Consider the following 20,746-nt stretch of genomic DNA (forward strand, 5'->3'; position numbering starts at 1 on the left):
AGTAGACAGAAATGAGAGGATCACATAAAATATGCATATAAACCTTTATTATCCCACCTTTTGTTAGAACTTGCTTTAGTGTTTCATATAAATGTTCTCAATAAAACAGGCTGTTGATATATGTATAGTCCCGCTGTAGAATGTGTCTTATTGGTCCCTATAATAATTATATTATTGAATGTGAAAGGTTTGCACGGTGTAAAAGAGAAACACATGCCAGGTGCAAGAAGGATGGCGTTTAGTAAACCCTCCAACTGCCGAAAATCTCTGTCACTGTGGCACACCTATTCTATCACTTTCCCGCAGCATTTCTATACATTACTTGAATGTCTTTGTGTTTTATTTCCAATTCTACAGTGCAGCATGTTTTTTTTTTTTATAAATGGCTAATAACAGTAATTTTAATATAATTGCTCCACCTGTAACACAATATAACTGGCATAATCAACGCACAATGTTATGGTGGGATAATTAAGTGTACTAGAAGAGTTGTCACACACTGTATGTGTGGTGGATGGGATGAATAATAAACCCTTAAATCCTGGGCAGCCTTGATCCGGGACAATGCATTGTCCGGGAATAAGAATTCTGAGTGAAGGAGGTCTCCTGATTGCCTTAGAGTTCAGAAGCCTCTACTGATAGGCTGGGTCCCTCCTTCACACCAACTCAGTGTAGGCTGCACCCAGCACCAGGTATGTGTGTTTGTCTGTTTGTGTAACTGTGTGTGTAATATCTGGTAATAGAGGGGTTAACACTCTGAATCTACTCATTCCCTGGTAATAGAGTGGTTGACACTCCTATTCTACTCATGTATGTAATGATTGTATGTATATTATTTATATATATATATATATATATATATATATATATATATATACATACACCCCTGAATGGCAGAAATAAAATGTGGTCACCCTATGTGGCAGTCATGTATTTAGTAGGGACACTGCCCTAGGCCTGCACATGTCAGATGTCATAGCCATCCTCCGGCCTCCCTCATAATCCATAATTGTCCATCCTTTTCAACTGATGTCATCCATTACTTTTAAGAATACTTAAAGGACTGTTAAATATATGCACCAGACTTATTCTCTGCACCAGAAGAAAGGGGACAGAGATGGCACAGACAGGCTGCTTTGGGGGGAACTGACAAGCTGCTTGTCAGTTTGACATGTTTGGGGGCAAAGGTTGTACAGGTAGGCTGTTTGCAGGAAAAGGGGGCACTGTGGAACATGTTGTTTGTGAAGTTGGGGTGCCCCAGTGCAGTTCTCGCACCGGAGCACTGTGGTTTCTAGATATGCCCCTGGTGTGGTGTGTGGGCACATGAGCACAACCACGCAATAAAATATATGCGGCTGTTGTCCAAACATTTCATTCCCAGTCTGGCCTTGTATGCAACACAGTCTGGATATATTTAAAACTGCTGAATTGCAGGTCATTTCATATCTGCTTCGGCAGGAGTTGTCCATGAATCTTTTGAGGTCAATAGGTAGGGTTTCTACATTGTCGCCGTGTGACCAACAGTCTGATTGGAAGTGTGTGCATGTCTGAGTATATATGTGTGTGTGGTTATGTTAATGTGTGTGCCTGGGTATGTTAGGGTATGTATGTGTCTTAGTATTTTAGTGTGTGAGATTGGGTGTGTTATTCCGTGTGTGCCTGGGTATGTTAGTATGTGTGATTGGGTAAGTGTGTTTAGTGTATGTGAGTTTGTATGAGTGTCTGATTGTGTTAGCGTGAGTGTCTGGTTGTGTTCGCATCTGGATGTGTGTTAATGTGAGTGGCATGTTACTGTCTTGGTATGCATTAGTATGTGTTAGTTTTAAATATCAAGTGTGAGTGTCTGCGCATGTTAGTAAGTATCTAAGTGTGCATATGTTAGTGTTGAATGTCTAGTTATGCTAGTGTGAGTGTCTGGATGTGTGCGTTATTGTGAGTGTCAGATTATGTTAGTGTGTATGGTTGTGTTAGTGTTTGGATGTGTGTGTTAGTATGACTGTCTGGGCATGTTATTGCAAGTGTCTGGGTGTGTGTGTTACTGTGTGTTAGTGTTGAGTTTCATTGTACGTGTGTGTTAGTGTGAGCGTTTGAACATGTGTGTGCATACGTTTGAATGTCTGTGTGTGTTTGTTAGTGTGAGGCCAGGCCTTGGATCTGCTCCTAAGTACAGCTGTTAGTACTATATATATATATAATGTATATACATTCTCTTTACACGAATTCTATCCATTTACTGGGTTAACAATGGCTCATATATCTCTTCCTCAGGGACTGCCATCCTTTGATCACACACTAATAATGCTGCGTCTCTGAGCTAAATTTGTCACCAAGCCACGGGAAAGATATAAAAACTGTTGTAAAAATATACCTTTATTAAACATTTGTCTTTGCCCCTAATGATCACTAAAGTTATAATACCTGTCTGAACATCAACATATCCATTACTGTAGTGATGCTTTGCATTTTCCCATGGCACTGCAACTGCTTTATATAGGCTTGTGTCATGTCCATAGGAATTGACATCTGTGAACTATTGAAATACTCATAACTCTCCCATCACACTGCTTATGGTTGTTGGGGTAAAGGCAGTTGCTACAGTCCAGCCCTTCCTCTAAAACATCCCTTCACACCACCACAAACAGGGTGGGAGAAGGAATGTGGGGTCATTGAGCAGCCTGCCATATGTTTATTTATTTCCTTTAAACTCCCTGGGTCACCAACCTTTTCTGATTTTAAGTGGATCCTGGCTGCCCCACTTTTTCTTTCTTCTTTAAGATTCAATAAAGGAGTGATTAGGAGGTAATACCTGATGACAACACTGGCAATTAGTGGTTGATATTTTTATAAGATGTCTGTAGTAGGTTTTACTAAGATCTTTGTGTAATGCACTGGATTCAACTGGCCATTGAGCTAGTCAAACTACAGTAAATTATTGCTACTTGCGTGTTCCAAATTCACAGATTTTTTTTATTTGTGCCAGATAAAGTTTAACCCATTTTTTCTATTCACGTGCACCTTGAGAGTATTAACCGCATTGCGCAGTGTGACGCCTAACGCGTAGGTGTCACATACGCGTGGTATCAGCATTGCAGATGGGATAAAGGTGTGTGTGTTTGCATGTGGATGAGTAAATAAGTAGTGACAGTGTGAGTGAATGGTCGAGTGTGGATTGGTACACTAAAAGATTGCACATACTATACTATAACCAAGAAAACTGTGTGTGAAGTACATTTATAAAATGCATAGTGTGACAAGTAAGGTTTTTTTTTTTTTACAAGAAGGGTACCTGGAATGTTGAGTTTATGGTGTTCAGTAGCAAAAGTGCATGGTGAACAGAGTCCTGCAGGAACCTAATCCCATTTTTCCCATAAAAATGAATGGTTCTGTAGTCATGACTTTTCATTTTTATTCCCCGGGTTTTCCTACCCCTGAGAATACAGATGATTGAGTGCATCCCTGGTATTCTGTCAGGACCCAGGCAAGCACGTCAGGTAGGAGCCCAATTGCAAGGGATACCAGGGGCTCTGTCTGTACCCCTTGATGCATCATGACCGGTAGGTACGTACAGACTGGCACATGACAGGAAAGCAAGACTGGAATCGTAGAATAAAGGGGAACTGTAGTGAGGACTGTAGTGAGGACTGGGGAACTGTAGTGAGGATAGGGGAACTCAGAATGGCAGGACACACAGCTTGGAAGCTGCAAGCAGACCAAAAGCCAAACAATGCAAAGGCCCAGACTGAAGGGCAGAACAGGTATAAAAGGGTAGGGCTAAACTCAGGTAACGTGGCTCAGCTGTCCCAAGTAATTAGAAAGGGATGCTCCTGAGAGGGCAGGGTGGCCACTAGTGTCTGCAGGTAGACATGACAATGAATAATTAAGACATAGTCCAGGCTGGTAGTGTGGAACCCTGACATGTTCAGCCTTCCACATTGGCTGCCCTACATGGCCACATAACCTGATATCAGTTGTTTGTCTTCTAAAGACTGGGTGAAGTTAGGAAGTCCCAAGTATTGTTTGAGATATTGTTTCTAGTAAAACAAGCAAAAATCTGATTATATGAATCTTTGAGTAGGCGCGCCTCAATACAGGTCACCAATCAGAAGCTATTCACAAAACTGAGCCCACATTTGTGTCAAATTGCTTGATACTAGGATCTGGCACAAAATGTTTATACATATAGTTAAAATGACCACGTATGTATATTTTGCTGTTGCTATGGAAGAGGCAGTAATCAGCTATAAAAACAACCATATGCTTCCAAAACTGCAGATACTGATAGATGGTAACACACCTCACTTCCATCTAGTAAAGCACTTTAGAAAAATATCATATGAAGCAAACCCCAAATCCCTTCACAAAGACACCCTTCAAAGACACTTCTCACCTGGTGGTCTAGTGGAGGATATCAGCAGACATTACTATACCTGGCTTTGCATGGCACCGTCTGGGATATAATAGGATACGCAGTCATACTATACTTTGAACATCACTCTGATTTCACCCCGCTGTCTAAGCCTTGTCGTCTAGGCCAAGCTATGTCTCTGTTATTGGTTCCAATTTTAGACATTACCCTGTTTCACTTGCGCTTGTGTTATTGTGTATTGCTGTATCCATTACGTCCAACAACTAATTTTTTTTTTGCTGATATATCAACACCTCCTTCGGTATTTTCTACGGTTTTATTGCTCAGAGTTTTACTGCACACATTCTCATATTGTCCATTATGACTATGTTATTACCCTTTTCTGAGAGTTTTATCACTATGGAGTGATAGTTTTGTAAATTTTATAGAGCTTTAAGCTCTGCTCTTGCTAAATTATCTTAGGTCCAGTAACAATCTGACAGTGCCTCAATCTCAGCAGTTACAAATTTAATGAAGCCACTACTGCTGAATTTGGACCAATAAAGAAAAGGTCATGTATTTGGGTTTAAATTTGTTGACTGACATTTGGTAAGTTTACTCTTATTGTTTGATATATGCTATTTATGCCCATGCACATATCCAATTATTTATTCAAATATATGAGAAGCTGTAAATGTTAAATCATTACAGTATGTGTATCTTTTTCTATGGACATTGACGTGTTACATATATATCATATATTGTAACAATTTGTGTACTATTACCTATTGATAATGTTTGTTACAGTGATACTCTGTGTATACTTGTATCCAGATATTGGCATGATATATGTTGTTATAGTGTATGAACCTGTTATACCTGTAATTCTTGATATTGAAATATAGAATTAGATGGCAACTAAGTCATTCAGCCCATCTGGTCTGATCATTTTCTTTCCTAAAGTTGAAATCTCTTGTAACTCTAATTTCCCTCTCTAACTCTGATCTTCCTTTATGTGGACAGTGATCAGAAATCAAGGATCTACAGCCCTGCATTCCTGATCACAATGCATGGGAATGGCCAGCAGGAGGGGGTAATCAGAGATCCCAATAGACTCTGGGTCTCTACTCTTCAACTGAGTCTTCAGTACTCTTCTGGAGTTGGGAATGCCTAATCATACGATCACTGCCTCCTCGAAAGCTGCCAGCACAGAGTCAGCAATTATTATTGTATTATTGTTATATTGACATCTGCTGACAGGTGATAGTTCAACTTTGTGCTCCAGCAAGGAGATCACCCCACCTATGCAAAATAAAAAACTTGGAGGTGCTACAACACCCAAAAGGCCACATTGACACACTTTTTGGTTGGTCCCTAAATCCAGCATTACCTTGAGCTTGTCTAGAGATCACATGCTATGGGTCTGGCTCACTTTTGCCCAGCTTGTGCCAAACCATCAGCTAGCATACCCACACAATTTAATTCTGAGCCTTTACAAGACTGTATCCCTGTGTCAAAGTATTGCTGTGAATTTCGGTGTATCTTTGTGTACACTAGTGTCTGTGGGTATTAATGTACATTGGGCTAGTCAATTAATCATTAACCCTGTCAAAACTGCATTTTTAAGATATCCTACCTCATAGCATATGTAAAACAGAGATGCATTCAGATAATACAGCCAATCTGCCTCCAAACCTGCCCCAACATATCCATTATCACACATACCTGCCTTCAACCCCTTGGCCCGTAATCTTGAAAAATAGAGGAATAAATTGACCTTGATAAAGTGTTTTTTTCCCTCCCCTGGCTGTTCTCGAGTAAGTTTATTTCAGGTGCGAGCGGTGAAATGATTAGCGTTAACAGCTTTCCCGCTGCTCTTTATTTTACTGTGTCTTTCTATCTTGCTGATATATGAGATGTTCAGTGTATAAGGTAGAGTCTGCTTCAAGTCTCTCAAGGTTGACAGAGTGAATGAAGGAGTTGGCAGGTGCCTTATCTTGATAACTAAGGGACAGCGGTTGGCTTTTCCATACGACCGTTACGCTGCCCTTCACGCCTGGGTTAGCTTATATGCATTTCAGCTCACCATTAAACACAGTCTTTCCGAGTTAAGAGGAACAGCCTCATCCCTCAAACGCGCCAGCTAATATTTTATGGCTGTTTTTAAAGTTTCTGAATTCCCCTCGGCTCTGGTCGAACGCTAGACTGGGCTGAAGTGACTGCAAATATTCGAAACTTCTCATCAAGACAGAAACTGATGCTTTGTATAATTTTTTGGAAATACAAATATAACAAAGAACCAATTTAACTATAGATAAATCTTTCTGTCCAGCATAGAAGCGAGGAAATCCTACTCTGTATCTGCTGCAGAACCACTTGTAGAGCTGTCAAACATTACTCCGGTTTATGGATACTAAGAGTCCTCTGACAGCCCTGTCCAGTGTCAGCAGAAATCAAAGAGTTCAGCAAAGTGCTTAGTTCAATGTTGTTGCCTACCATGTAGTCAGTGGTGAATTTGGGTTATTTGTGGCTTGATGCCAAACGCAACAGGAAAAAGTGAAACTCTCTATGAAACATAAGTCTGCGTTACTTACAAATGCAATCCTTTGGTGATAGCTGATGTTTCTGCCAACCATATGAGGACAAGTGAGAAGAAGAAAGTTGAGTTCAGGACAGGTCAGTAATAGCTTATACAGGTCCTGGCTACCAGGGTTAGCCCTACTGAGCTCAAGGTTTGCTATCATGGAACATTTACCTTCAGGCCCAGACTGGCCATCTGGCACACCAGACAGATCGTGCAATGCAGTGTGCGGCCGCCATATATGTGAGAATAAAATTGTAACATGTGGCGGCTGGCCTTAAAGTGCCGAGGACACCTCATAATCGCTAGCTGGGCCCTGTTTCCCTATATTAGCAAGCAAGGAAAGGGGACTGGAAACAAAGTTTGCCCAGGAAACTAAAAACCCTAGGACTCCTAGCAACAAGTCACAAAACTTAATGTAAAATAAGCAGCTACTCAGGGTGGAAATGCCAAGATTAATGTAGTGCCTAACAGGCCCAAATATGCTTATTATTCATCTTAAATATTATAACATCCATATACAATAAACAGTTATTGAAGGTCGTCAACTGTGGCCACAGAACAGCCAAATAAAATAGAACACCAAACCTGGGTCTTTGCAACAAAATATATCTGTCCTATAATAGAAAACCAAGGAAAAAACACTGTACCTATAAAGTGCGGCAAAAATACAACCATCATTGTATAATAATAATTTTCTAGAACCTACACTTATGTCATTTTATATAGATAGATGACTTACAAGGTTTCCTGAATATACTCATGAATAAACTCAAAGGAGAAAAGGAGAGAATTATCACACTACATAAAATGTATACTACAAAGAAAAGTACATTTTACCTTGTTATGTTATATGCTATTTCAATTTTATTTCTTTTAAAGCAATTTATAATAGGATATTTACTGAATAGTTTGTGATTCCTGGGTTTTAAATAATATATTTTGATGAAGTAAAAAGCAAGGATCTTGTCTAGTCTAGAAAAGTGTCAGGTCCCAGGCTCCATTAATCCCAGATTACCCAAATATGGGATCTTGTTTCTGTAATTATTTCTGGATCATTCAGTCATTGTTAATTTAGTCCTTTCACTCAACCCCATAATTCTCATCTGTCATGTCTCAAAACAGTATGAGGAACAAGTATGACTTATAATACTTAACAGCCTTCAAACAAGAGAGATGACCAAGTCCACCAGGAGCGAAGGTGTGAGAATAAGGAAGATTAATCACTTCACACAAGGAGCAGAAGAGATTGACATTATTTGATGGAATGGGCAGGGGAGGTCATCTGAGAAAGCATCAAACAAGATCCTTATGAAATTCTTCATAAATAGAGATATATGCGGCCACCTTGACAATGTGGGGAAGCTGAGTACAGTGGCCAGAGGAAGACTTTGATAGTTAGCCAACAGAGCCCCACTTTTATTTAATGTTAAAACATCAATGGTTGCATTTGTTCCCAGGGCTTCATGTAATACAAAAGAGATGATTGATCACATATACTGTACTTTCTTTGTCTTTTAAACCTGTCACTCCTGTCACTCTGTCTAATCTGTGCCATCTCACGACAGGGCAGAATCCTCTGATTTAACCATGGAGTAGGATGACCATTACTTGCACTGTTTTAACCAGGAGAGCTTGCACATGCACTCTAGGGCTGTGATCCATTTTAAGTGAAATAGATCATCTGTTAACTCTACCTCAGCTATCTCTGCAATAGTTGTGGTTCCATTGCAAAGGCTACAACACTTATTGATCACCCAGTTGTCTTGCAAAGGGATACAATGCCAATTATATATGCCAATTAACCCCTCTTCTCTCTATATAAAAGTTGTTTGATTTTAAAATAAAAAAACAACTTTCAACTCATAACGATTTTTAAACTTGGACCTAAAAGCTGTTGAATACTACAGTCCCCTTGGGTACAACAGACAACTAAATAAAATGAATGAGTTGGAGAAGGGGACATAATACCTGCCCCTTTCAAAGGATCCCAGCCATTTTTTATTATTTATATTTTTAATTCATTTATGTATGTATTTATTTTGTTATGTTCATTTTGGTATGCATGATATGCATGCTGAACCTGGAGACATTTAATTGAATTTAATTTGCATGTGTCTTATTTTAATGTGAAATGAGTAAGTTGGAGAGCATATTCAACTCAATTGCTATTTAGGGGTTAATCAATACGTCACACACAATATGACACCATTTCACTGTGACGAACACATGTTAAGTCAGGAACAGTTGCAGTCAAGTGGATAATGGTAAATGTTAGTAAATACGTGTCTTAGGTATATTGACCACCTTGGTCAAATTTTCCTAACTTAGTTGCAAACGCGACAGCACTTTCATGTTAGGTGTGTAGGGCACAATGTGTTTTCAATTACACAAATAGAAGAATGATCTGAGAAACTACCAAACTATTCAACATAAAGGCATGATTTTAAGTTATCTGTCTGTTTTAATAACACCAACAATAACCTTTTTAAAGAACTGTTTAACACTAAAATTAATTCAGTGTAAAAATACAATTATAATGATGTGCCTTAATAGTTTTTGTTTTGTGTAGGCTTTTGAATTAAATCATTATATTTTACCAGAATATTTATTCAGAATTCCACTTGTAATAGACATTCTGTATTCGGTTTAATTATGTGAAGCTAGAATAAGAAATTATTTAATAAGATACTGATTGTCTGAGTTAATGTACAAGGGAATAAGCATTTCTTTGCACCAGGGTCATTGCTTTGCAAAATACTACATAACCATTTATTGGCACATAAGGGGTTATCCATAGAGGACATCAGTTTTTTTGGGTAGGAACAGGGTGATGCTGCATATAAAAGTTTGAAAGATAAATCTTTTCCGCATTATTGCTTAAGTAGCGGTTTCACTCTCAGAAACACATTTCCAGTTGAGTGTTTAACGTGGTTTCCCTTGACCTGAGGGCTTGGCAATTTTTGAGCACCGAACATTCTTTGCTCTGTCTATCGAAATTTTATTCAAACAGAATAAATAGGCCCGTCTTAAGGGCTGGCAGATTTTGACCCTGCTTTGTAAAAGATGCAGCCTCATCTATTCAAGATTTATTTCATGTAAGAGACCCTTATTGTGTCCCCAAACAAGAGACTGAGCAAACTATGTGCTTTCTGCTTGCTACAAGGAACCTGCATGCACAATCTATGGCTATTTTTAGGACCTACATCCCCACTTTGTAAATATTTCCAGACTCATCTGTTACCATCATGTTTCTATAACTATTCAAATAGATTGTGCCAAATTAAACATTGTGCTGTTCTAGGTAGCTGTAGATCCATGCTTCCAAACATTTTAGGGCTTTCATCCTAAAATCAGCCGCCTCCTAGGACTTGACCACACAGTCTTCTTGACAGACCACACTGTTCTCACCACCTTTGAGTGTTGGCCAGGGGACATCCTGCTGAGACTAAAAAAAAAAAACAGAACAACCAGCAGGGAGGGACAAGCTGCATATCTGCTGGATTAAGAAAGAGGTGGGCCTCAACCATGTGCTGTCCTATAAACCCCCTATTGCAACATTGCTTTCCAGAACCAATGGCCCAATGAAATTAAAAAAAAGAGCAATAATATAAGATATTGATTATAGCTGCTATCCTGGAACTCCCAACAGTAAGCTGTCAGGAGTTCGCACGTGTGTTGATTATCAGGCCAAGATTAATCAAAGGGCACATGGAGCAAATTATCCAGGGCCCCAGAGTCGTAGATATGTGGATACCGTCTCCCAGGAATAGGTGGCCATTAATTGAGTGAACGTTCAACTGGATCCATCACATACTATATTACTGTCTAGGTGATATGATTGTTGTTTTTTTGTTGATGCTCCCATCTCACATGCACCTACATCTCGGCTATGCCTTGGGATAATTCAACAAGCACAGATACCAATTAAACCATCAAGATGTATTTATTTTCAGTTGTTTGTGTTTTAAAAAATAAAGTTGATCCAGAGATTACAGTTGTCTCATAACATTGTTACTACATGACAAAATAATTTAAATTAGAATGCATGCACAGGTGCAAAATTAGCACTTGGTGTGGGGAGACCAAACGGCTGCTTTACTTGGGGATCCTCATATTTACATCATGCAGAGCAGCACCACGACATCAAAAGTTTTGTGGTCAGTGAAGAAAAAAGATGTGTGCCTCAGTACACATAGTTACATAGTTACATAGTTAGACATGCATCCATCAAGTTCAGCCTTTCCCATATCTGTTTATTTCTTGCTGTTGATCCAAAAGAAGGCAAAAAAAAAAAAACTAGGGAGAAAAATTCCTTCTTGACCCCAGAATGGCAATCAGATCTCTCCTTGGATCAAGAAGCTGTTTCCCCATAATTTAACAATGATATCCCTGAATATTATGTTGCAAGTATTCATCCAGTTACTGTTTAAACATCTGTACAGACTCTGATAAAACTACCTCTGCAGGCAGAGAATTCCACATCCTTATTGTCCTTACTGTAAAAAACCCTTTCCTCAGCCTTAGACGAAATCTTCCAGTCTAAACGCATGACCAGTCCTGTTTATGAATAGACTTCCACACAATGGTTTGTATTGGCCCCGAATATATTTATATAATGCTATCATATCCCCTTGGAGGCGCCGTTTTTCTAAACTAAACAGATTTAAATTAATTAACCTTTCTTCATAACTATAGTGCTCCATTCATTGTATTAATTTTGTAGCCCACCTCTGCACTTTTTCCAGTGCTATGATATCCTTCTTTAGAATAGGTGCCCAAAATTGCACAGCATATTCAAGGTGTGGTCCTTAGAACTGAGCTCTTTGTTATATCTCACCAGTGGTCCCAGTTTTTGCAGGAATGTCCTGATTTTCATGCATTGTCCCACCCGTGGTAGATTTTCCACCTTTGCAGGCAATGGGGATTATAGACCAGTTAGGGAGATCTCCATTGCAACTCTCATGTGGTGCTGGCCCTCTTGCCACATCCCCAACATAGGCGTGTATACTTTGGCCATCACTCAGCCTTCAGGTTTGGTTGTATAATGTCACTGAATGATAACCAGGATCTACATAGTAATTGATTAATAATGTGAACAGAAAGAAATACTTAATGTGTGGTTCATTTTTTTGTCGCAAACAAAAAATATGGACCAATAAGGCGATATAATTGCCTTGGTTAGAAAAAAATTTATTCTCTGAACATTGTGTTTATTTGATAAACAGCATTATTTTGAATAAATAAGAAGGTCAGTGATAAAACATAGTTTGGTGTTTTATAGCTGAATAGAAGAAACGATAGATAGGATGCCAAGTTGTTCTCCTCTACTGTCACACTCTCTGTTAACAAATGATTTATAAATAACTACTTACTACATACTACATACTCTACACGTTCATAGCTCATGTAATACTATATCATGTTCCATTTTGTTATTGTTATAACTATGTGAAGTGATACATAGTTGTTTTTTTATTTTTGATGTTCTGAAGGGCTTCCTTGCATGTATTCCTAGCAGATGCTGTCTACGAAATCAATTGTCACGTTGGCCTCGGAGGGGAAGTTCAAATGTAGAACATGGGGCCTTAAGCACTTCACTCGGTAGGGCTAGGTAACATGACCTCTCTAAATGTCTGATACCATTTGAACTAAACATTATTCTACCGCTTGAACGTTTCATCTTTGAACCTGATTTTAATTTGATGAAGAATGGAAAATCATACAAAAATTTCTGTTTGCATTGAAAGGAGGAGGTTAGTATAAATGTCCATTGGTTTTCCAATGAGATAATGGATGGTTGTTATGTGTGAAAAGTAACTGTCCCCCTGTTAATCAGTTTGTCTCTTGTGAAGCTCTGCTTCCCTGTGCACTGTGTTTTAAGTCAGTCTAGTTGTTTATACACTTCACTGGACCATTAACTGTTGCCAAATCTATAAATGATGCAGTAGCATTGGTAGAGAGTCTGATGTAGTAGCATGCTAAGCAATATATGGCCATATAGTGTGACAGAATCCCTGATAGTTATGCCTTAGATAGTGTGACGTACCTGCCAGGGGGATCCTCCGGGGCCCCTGTTCGGCAACCGCAGCGAGGTAGGGAGAGACCCCCCGCTTCGGTCCGGCAGCCGCAGCCGCTGCGAAGAAGGGGGAGACCCCCCCGTCTCTACCAGCAGCCGCAGTCGCCGCGAAGAAGGGGGAGACCCCCCCGCCTCTGCACAGCAGCAGCCAGCGCGACGGTGAGGGAGACCTCCCTCCTCCACGCTGCGTTCCCGGCAGCCGCAGCCGGGAGACAGGTCCTGCTCCGGTGTCCGGACTCGCTCCTCTTCACGCCACCTAGTGGTGCCGGCAGGAACTACATCGGCTTATAATGGGAGATTACGGACACACCACGCGCAAGATGGCCGCAGAGGAAGTGACGTAACGGCACTTTGAATATTTGGCGGGAAATCTCCAATTAATGCCAAAACTCCTGTGCCTATTTAAGGGACTCTCAAACATACAGCCATTGCCTTCTGATGATCGTGCCTATCTCGGTAGTGTCTGTCTCAGTATGCGTTCCAGTTGTTTTCCTGTTATTGACCTTGGTTTATCCCACGACGCTCCTTCTCTCCGGTATCCTGACCTTGGCTTATCCCATGACGTTCCTGCTCTCCGGTATCCTGACCTCGGTTTATTCCACAACGTTCCTGCTCTCCGGTATCCTAACCTCGGCTCTCTGAACCATCCCTTACCAGTCCTACCTGACTTTGGTGTCTCCTTCCTATGCTGTGTCATGTTTTTTGTATATTATTCGCTGTAGTCTTTTCTCTGGGTAGGCATGCATTATTAAAAGAGAACTCCCATCATTTTATTATTACTAGTACCAAAATACCAAATATGTTTCCAAAATATATTTCTTAAAACAGTTTTAGTTTTCACATAATACAATGTTTTCAGACAGCAGCATATTAATCATATGTCTATATTTTAGCTCTGTCATCTGAGCCTGATGACAAATAACAGACTAATAAAAGTCTGTGTTGGAATGGACTTGATTAGCATAGCCATAAAGCATCAGCTCAGTGTGTCACCCAACATATCAGATGCTTAGCAACAATGGCACACTCCAAGTCTGCCAATAAAGAAAGTTTAATAAAACAAAATGAGATAAAACCAGATTTTTGTCAATGCTAACCTACATTAATATTTACAGCACTTTTTTGTGCTCAAAGAAAAAATCTTTTTTTACGGGACTTCCACTTTAAGGAGAATGACATAGCAAAATGAATGGCTCCCTAACAATTGGTATGGACTTGCTTTCTAAATTCTTTTGTAAGAATTTACAAATGCGCTGATATGCACTGATAAAAATACTCTTGGCCCCACAGTCTAAGATAAATATGCCTCTTCAGTTTGATTGAAATCAATTTTGTATGCTGGAGATTGCTGGCATAGAAAATTTAGATTACACGCCCAAAGAGACCTACATATTACAGAGAAATCAATGAAGGTATCCTAGTAAGGATTACTACGGACCGTAGATCCAATTGTTATTTTACAAGGCAAAATAATCTCTCCAAAGTACTGATAAATTCAGTGCAAATGAATGAGATGTTACATGGGCAGTTATGTTTTATCCAATTATTTGTACATGTGTATGGAGAATTCCTTCGTCCCCAAAGCTTGTGAAAGAATTAGCATAATAAACATTATTTTCCAGCACTGCCTTAACCGTCTTGGGCATGGAGTTCACCAGAGCTTCACAGGTTGCCACTGGAGTCCTCTTCCACTCCTTGTGGAGCTGGTGGTTATTAGAGACCTTACGCTCCCCCACCTTCCATTTGAGATACTCAATAGGGTTTAGGACTGGATACATGCTTAGCAGTCCATCACCTTTACCCTCAGCTTCTTTAGCAAGGCAGTGGTGGTCTTGAGGGTGTGTTTGGGGTCATTATCATGGGAATACTGCCCTGCGGCCCAGTCTCTGAAGGGAGGGGATCATGCTCTGCTTCAGTATGTCACAGAACATGTTGACATTCATGGTTCCCCAATGAACTGTCGCTCCCAGTGCCGGCAGCACTCATGCAGGCCCAGATCATGACACTCCCACCACCATGCTTCACTTTAGGCAAGACACACTTGTCTTTGTACTCCTCACCTGGTTGCTGCCACACACATTGGACACCATCTGAACCAAATAAGTTTATCTTGGTCTCATCGGACCACAGGGCATGGTTCCAAAAATCCATCTCATTAGACTGCTTGTCTTCAGCAACCTGTTTGCGGGCTTTCTTGTGCATCATCTTTAGAAGAGGCTTCCTTCTGGGACGACAGCCATGCAGACCAATTTGATGCAGTGTGCGGCGAATGGTCTGAGCACTGACGTCTGTTTCCCAAAGACAACCTCTGGATATGACGCTGAGCACGTGCACTCAACTTCTTTGGTCGACCATGGCGAGGCCTGTTCTGAGTGGAACCTGTCCTGTGAAACCGCTGTATGGTCTTGCCCACCGTCCAATATTTCTCACCAGGCAGTTACCATGTACATGTGGACACCCTAATCTTAGAGAACCATCAGTCTTTTTCATGGGCCGGACTGGCCATCTGGCAATTGGCCCCCCATGCTTACCTACGGGTGCTGCACTGTGTGGACAATGGCTGGATATGCCTGTTGCACACTGCGTTAGCACGAAAAACAAAAGTGTGGTGGCAGATATCTAGCTGTTGGCCACCCTTACATCATCAGGCGGCCACTCACCCTAAAGTGCCAGGGCAGCATCATCATTGAAAGAGACTGTGAAATGATTTCCTTTTGTATACGCCATGCACTATTTTAGTCCTGGTTTCATGAACTATGAAGAGCAATACCTGGGAACTTTCTAGATTTGGCCCAAAGTCTCTAGGTAAATGTCATGTTACTAATCTCTGAGAAGACTAATGGCAACTTATCTCAGGATTCAGGAAGCATCAAAATCAATATGAGAAAATACAAATATTCACTGAAGACCCAGAGTTTAATGGTCTATGAACTAATTTTGAATCTAAAAGTTAAAATGTAATGTTTCAGGCATCTTTTTAAACATTGCTTCTAATAACACCATTTCTGATTTAGAAAAGACCTTACTCTATTGTTCTTCAAAAGGACTCTTACTATTTTAGGAATCTGTTAAGGGGACTGAGAAATATTCTATCTGCTTACTTTACAGGTTAGGGTGAGGGTTATATTATTATGTCAGAGGGTTCTGGAATCAGAGTAGGTTCTGCCCAATATAGCAAAATGTTTAATTATCTTGGAACTCACCTTAATTATTTCAGCATGCGCTATTCCACACCATGATGAATGAAAAGTGAAGTCCAGTTCTATGTATAAAAAATCTCTACATTATTTTGGTTATGCAAACGAGATGCTTAAACATCTCTTGTGAGAATGTTTCAGAAGGCTCAGCCTTCTATCCACAACTTCAGAAGAAGATCAAATGAGTACATTAATGTGTGCTAGATATTATATGTCCAACAGGAGAAAGGGTCCTTCCTTGGACCTCTGTGAAGAAACAGAATTAGTTCGGACTCATTTGTCCTGAATTCAACAAGTCTTTTACAGCTTATTTTGTACTATTACCTCTTAATTAAGGCTGAGTTAAAGTATAAGTATATTTCTACATGGCAACATTTGAGTTGCATTAGATACCATTTGTGAAACCTTTGTAAGTGTGGCTTTCATAAAACACAAATGATATTATTTTGTAGTACCAGGGAGCTTCTTGTAACACAGTTAATACAAGATCCCTTAACTTCACACTATAAAGGTGGCAATTTTTATATCTCAGTTTCCAATAGGACTCGTTCATACTGCTTATGGTGTTTAATATAAAAGATAGGGCTTTATTTACAGTGTAAACTGTCAAAGACTTGGCTTTAAGGTTCTGGAGCAAAGATAACGAAGATAAAAAAAGCTTGCAAAATGATAAATATTTTCATTAAAAAAACTTTAAAACTCCAAAGTTCAAAGATATGTTTTTCTCTCCTTATATCTTCTCCCAAACTAATCTAGTTTCAATTTAATTCCATATTTCAGGGCTGTCAGTGTTCGTACTACAGGTTTTCAAGCACAATCCATTTTTTATGAGGCTGATCTTGGCGACAGCTTTATTTCACAAAGCAATCTTAAACTTTGTCTGGCAGGAGATGGGTCACAAAAGGTCAAATATTCTGTGCTACCGGGTAAGGAATGTATTAAATATGGCGCCTGTTAAACTGATCGGACAACTTCAGGATAGATGACATATGAATGTTCTGATAGAGAGCTAAAGACTAAATGGAGGTGGCTGGTTGTGTAAACTTGAATGATGTGATTAACCTGTATGATGTCACCGAGTAGACAGGAAAATCAATTCATTTGTGGTTTATATATTTCCAGGAAATATCAATATCAGCAAACACTTAATTGAGGCAAATTAATAAAAACACAAAGAAACAAAAATAACACATATACAAAGACAAACACAAATTAATTTAGTAAGCACTGGATTGGCATTTTACAACTGAGCACTATTACTTCTGAGCACGTTCAGCTTTCAAACCCTCATAGATGCTTAGTAAATTCTCCCAATGACTTTTGCCGTTACACCGAAATTCTCATATTTACTGAGATCCAGGAGCATGCACAAAGCTAAAATGACATGATAATACACAAAATCGTGAAAACATTTTTTTTTGTGGCTCAGTATGCTAGTTGAGAAAAGACTACAACACGTACAGGTCAAGGTAAAATGTAATTTAACAGCTGATTATATATGTTTCAGATCCATATACATATTTTTAATATGTTCTTATCTGTGTATGCTACGAATGTGAATGAGAGGAACCATCTTTATTACTTGTGGTCAGTAAAACGGCAGCCCGAAAAATACATCTGGCAGTGGCAGCAGCGTAATCTGTCCATTCATGTGCCACACTCACCAGCCCTTTCAGATCAGGAATGAACAAAATGACCAAACACCTTGCCAGCAGTCTCTTGGATAGATGCACATACCTGGGAACTCTCCGGGTTTGACCCAGAAAACTCTGGAGATCGGTTCTACAGGTCAACACCCAAATCCTCTGGGTCGCGATATCAGCGGGAATGCCTACTGACATCAGCAAGATCGCCCCCGACATCAGTGGGACCACCGACTGTCGTTATCAGGACCGCCCACTGATGTCAGTTGGCAGCCCTGGCCGTGTCCCGCAAGGGTAGGCTCCTGGTAGCCGGAGCCCAGATGTTCCCAGGTATCTATACCTTTATTCAGAGGTGGATTAACAATGGAGAAATACAGCAATTGCCCCAGGTCCCCTGGTAACATGGGGCCCCCACTTTCGGCTTACTTGCTTCAGTGTAATTTATGCAATGAATATTATGCTGGTTGATGTGGTGCATGGTGGCCCTCTGCTGTAGCAGCGGTATTTGCAGACTCTATTATGGGCAGAATCAGCTTCCTACTTCCTGTCATGTGACACAATCTACCAGCAAGTAGCTCCTTCCATGACAAGTCATGCTTCCATGACAATTGTAAAAATATTTTTTTACTGTCTTATGGGTACTTGGTTATGTGTGGACATTCAGTAAGCTGTTAAAACGTTTATGCTAATTTCTGTACCACCTTTGTAGAAGGAAAATGTTATATTATTCTGAATCCCTTGTAATGGTGTTGACCTTCATCCGCCCCTGCCCTTGACTGGAACTCTTAGAGCCAGTTAATTTTTTCCTCTTTTCTGTTGAAACAGGACTAATTTTAATTCTAAACATAGTAATCCATATTTGTATTATCATACCATATCTCACAACTGATTTATAGACAATTAGGTGCATATTTTTCATGTGTCCATGTTTACTTATGACTTCTTGTCCCATGTTCATGTCTGCCTACTCCATGTTCTGCAGAGTAAAAGATTCCTCCCGTGACACATTCTGACTTCAAATATCCTTTTAAGTTCTGACAAAAGTTCACAATTCATCCCTTTCATTGCTCCTAGTGACACAGTGTGCTTCTCATGATGAGCCTGGTAGTGAGGGGGAAGGATTGCTCCATCTTTAGGGCATTTTTCAAAAGAAAATTTCAAACCGTTGAGGAAACGTCATTGTTTGGTACTGTTACTTAGTGGGAAATTGAATGGATGGATATCATACACACTTTTCTTTTTCATTCCTTCACACTCAAAACTTGTTATTAGTGATCCTAACCCTAACAGTTATTAAAGGTCTATATAGCTGGCTAGAACATGTATCTAATACTTGAATTTTGAACATCAATTTGACCTAAAAAATGGGTTTAAAAATAATATGTGCATAATAATAGCAGAGGGCATATATGCATTACAATAAAGTCACTCAATAATGCCGACATTTTCATTGCAGAGATTCTAAGAATGCTGTTGTGATCATGATAAATAAATGAAACATATCTATATAATTTTAGTTAAAGAAAAAAGGCTGGGTTAGTTAGCAGCATTAATGATTCAATAGTGATTGCAAACTGAGTAGGTTCTGTATATGGCAATAAACATATCTATGAACAGTGCCATAGATAACCACATCAGGGAATTATTTTGTGAACACATACACACACTCACTCTAACATGCATATATGCATACATACATACTCACTCCCCTCCGCCGGGTTATCGTCTCACGCACTCATGCAAACACACACTTACAAACTCATACTGTCACACATACACGCACTGAAAATACATGTGTATTCATTCTACACACATTCACTCTAACATACATACATACATACATACATACTCACTTTCTCCCACCTTTATGTTCCTAGAGGCTTCTTTCTAGCTGCTCACACAAGCAGCCATGCTTTTACAGTGGGGCCACGTAACATTGCATTACACGACCCTCCTGCATCCCTGCCTATTTTTTTAGACTTTTTGAGTGACCCCGTGGACAATTGCCCCTTGCAGTCTTATACTTGAGCATTGTGCAACCATGGGTATCCAGTCTGGGCCTTGTTATACATCCCACTGACAATATGATAACAATTTACCTGTTCTGGTAAGTAAGGTCAAAAGTCCCCAAAGAATGTTCTACCCTTCAAATCGTCTTTATTTCTTCAGTCAATTAGTCCTATGTACGGATAAATATTTATATACTATACTTTACATGGTGTATATAATCCTCCCTATTACAGGAAAAAAAACATTTTCTCAATAGTCTGTCCCTCTTCATTGGTTGATGCCAGAGGAGCTCACTGTCGGCGACCAATAGAATCGATCCTACGGACCTTTTACTCCTGACGAAGAAACTTGGCCTGGGGAGGCTCCAGGAGTTAAAGGTCTGTACAAGCAACCCTACTGGTCAGTGGCAGGGGCCTCCTCTGGCATCAACCTGTTGGAAACAGGTAACAAGTGTGAAGTATATCAATGATGTATTCAGGGTGGATGCTGGCCCAGGTGTAATTTGGGTTAATACCTGCCAGGAAAAACAATCAGTAGATACCCCCCACGCCGACTTTTCTTGCATGGTGATTTAGAGTGGGAGCAGTGAAAGCGGTTTGTTCACTTCTATTGCACCTCTGCTGTGCGTATTAATGGGCTAGCCCTGAACAGCCCTGGAATCAGGAATTGATGCAAGGGCTTCACACCAGTGCATTGAACAGTCATTAAATATATGTCGCCAGTTGTTAGTTTTAGGACAGGAGACCTTACCCTACTTCAATGACAGTTGGTATCAGTGCATAGTCAGATAGACAGTGTAGGAAACAGGTTATATTGGCTAGGCTCATTAACAGGGCTTAGAACATTGTATTTTAGTATTTTCCAGGTAATTTGAATGAGTCAGAGTAATTA

Source organism: Spea bombifrons, chromosome 6 (genome assembly GCF_027358695.1).
Source record: "Spea bombifrons isolate aSpeBom1 chromosome 6, aSpeBom1.2.pri, whole genome shotgun sequence".
Classification (NCBI taxonomy): domain Eukaryota; kingdom Metazoa; phylum Chordata; class Amphibia; order Anura; family Pelobatidae; genus Spea; species Spea bombifrons.